The 2,500-nt window shown below is 43.0% G+C and overlaps 2 non-coding genes across 2 annotated transcripts in view; one reads left to right on the top strand and one right to left on the bottom strand.

The window, feature by feature from the left end:
* trnaw-cca (transfer RNA tryptophan (anticodon CCA)) overlaps positions 1–39 on the top strand; it is a 72-nt gene extending 33 nt beyond the window's left edge. Inside the window, exon 1 of the tRNA in view lies at positions 1–39. This exon is cut by the window's left edge and continues 33 nt beyond it. This is a non-coding gene — a tRNA (tRNA-Trp).
* A 399-nt stretch (positions 40–438) lies between these two features.
* On the bottom strand, positions 439–510 carry trnae-uuc (transfer RNA glutamic acid (anticodon UUC)). Its single transcript has one exon. It is a non-coding gene; the product is annotated as a tRNA-Glu (tRNA).
* Positions 511–2,500: the final 1,990 nt, after the last annotated feature.

The raw sequence follows: 2,500 nt of genomic DNA, 5'->3' as shown, positions 1-2,500 counted from the left end.
CAGATCAGAAGGTTGCGAGTTCAAATCACGTCGGGATCAGTGGTCGTTTCTTGCAGTTATGAAGTCACAAGGTTTGTTGCGCTGTACTAGAGAGACGTAAGCTTTTGGAGAATGGGTGCTGTGGGCAACCTGAGTGTGAGCCGGCCAATCCCTTTGACCTCACTACTCAATCAGATAGATCAGTAGGTCACCGAGTGAATGTCCACTTTAGCACCACTGAGTCATTAAGATTTTTTCGCTCTTCTTACAGGGGAGGTAACCAATGAGGAAATACAGTAATTTGTCATGAATCAGTTTCCTCCACTTTATAATTTGCGTGAGCTCAAAAAAGGCAAATATTGGAAGAGGCGAGGAATTTTTTCACCCACTTTACTCAACACATCAACCCCACAAAGCAGTGAAGTATTTCAATCTTGAAAAGATGCAAAAGGCAGCGGCTTCCCATACCGGGAGTCAAACCCGGGCCGCCTGGGTGAAAACCAGGAATCCTAACCGCTAGACCATATGGGACAACACTAGGGCTGGGATAAACGATTATTTTTTTAACGATTAATCTAGCGATTATTTTTTCGATGCATCGATTAATCTAACGATTCATTTTGTCAGTCCGATTCGACTTCGATTCGATTCGATTCTCGATTATCTCCCCATTAATTAACTAATAGCATGTTATACATGTTGATTTACATATCTGAATGTAAACATTTCAATATATCTTTATTGCTCTTAAAATTTAAAATAAAAAAAGACTATACAAGTGCAAAATAATGCATTCTTAGACAGAGGTAGCATTCAAAAAAGCATTTGTACTGTACATACTGTGCAGTTAAGTAACCGTATAAAAATCTTAAGTTCAAATTACTTTATTTTACATGCATTTATGAGCAAAACCTCTTCAATGTGCCTTTTTATGGTCTGTGTAATTTTTATAACTAGATTTGTTTAATACACATTGTTTTTCTGTCCATTTAATGACAGATATAAACACAATTATTTTAAGAAGCACATATATTATTAAATCTCTTTCTCTTAAGTTTATTAAGATAGATGAGGACTCATTTACTGCTGGACAGAGAGTGAATGAAAGCGCAGTCTTCTGGCAACAGTGACATATTTCATTGCTTTCTGTTAAATTGCTCAAATGACTGTTTAAAACACACTTGGCATCACATTCATGATTTTACGGTAAAATGACACTTTTTCGCGTAAATCCACGAGCATTTAGACCATAAACAAAGCACTTTCACTTTAATTGAGCGTGAGCAGCGCAGCAGAACCACGCAGAAACGATTGCAGCACTGTTGCTACAGAGCCGCCCAAGTATTTGCAGCTGGCTCCGACCTCCGTTTATATCCGTTTCGAGCCGCGAGCTCGCGCTGCTCATGCGGCGGGGTGCATGCTTGTGAACATTGGCGCTGTTAAAACCACGCGCCGCGCGGCCGCAGGCACTGCTCACCCTTGCTGTGTGAAACCGGCGTGGACTGAAGCCAATTGCGTTGCTACTACTGCGCCGCCTTTTTGGGTCTGACGAATCGATGCGCATATTTTGCGTCGACGTATTTTTTGCGTCGACGTCGTCGATTACGTCGACGCGTTGTCCCAGCCCTAGACAACACGCCTAAGCAGCTGGGTTGTGGAGGTGGAGAGAGTGGCAATTTCAGGCCTTACTGGCATTTTGCTTTTAGAACGTTGTCCTTTTGTGACTTGAGATTTTGGTGAGCAGTTATCCTGGGCCACCCGAGTGTCGGCAAGCCAGTTGTTCTGGCTGCACTGCTCAATCAGACAGATCTATGTGTCACCCCATGTTTGTCCACATTAGCACTGTTTGGCGTTAAAGATTGTTCCTTCCCTCTTTGCGTCGCTAAGGAAAAAATTGAGAATATACAGTGATGTGTCAGAAATCAATTTCCTTCCACTGTTCCATCTGCAGTAGTCCACCACTTTTCCCATAATAAAAGAGTGGAGTCGCAAGCCCCCCAATTTTTGAAGAAATCCAGAAAGAATTTCTATATTTCTCTGCATGTGTAAGCATGAAACGTGTACAAAAGGGACAACGTGCGTCTTAGGAGTCGTCTGCTGTAAACTGTTTGTTGGGATGATCCAATCAGCCTGGGTCTACACAGCCAGAACAGGTGCCAAATGGCGTGCGTTACATCTCGTGGCGCAACAGTAGCGCGTCTGACTCCAGATCAGAAGGTTGCGTGTTCAAATCACGTCGGGATCAGTGGTCGTTTCTTGCAGTTATGAAGTCACACAAGGTTTGTTGCGCTGTACTAGAGAGACGTAACCTTTTGGAGAATGGGTGCTGTGGGCAACCTGAGTGTGAGCCAGCCAATCCCTTTGACCTCACTTCTCAATCACATAGATCAGTAGGTCACCGCGTGAATGTCCACTTTAGCACCACTGAGTCATTAAGATTTTTTCCCTCTTCGTACAGGGGAGGTAACCAATGAGGGAATACAGTAATTTGTCATGAATCAGTTTCCTCCACTTTATAATT

Source organism: Paramisgurnus dabryanus, chromosome 9 (assembly GCF_030506205.2).
Source record: "Paramisgurnus dabryanus chromosome 9, PD_genome_1.1, whole genome shotgun sequence".
Taxonomy (NCBI): domain Eukaryota; kingdom Metazoa; phylum Chordata; class Actinopteri; order Cypriniformes; family Cobitidae; genus Paramisgurnus; species Paramisgurnus dabryanus.
This window is presented reverse-complemented; position numbering and strand designations above follow the sequence as displayed.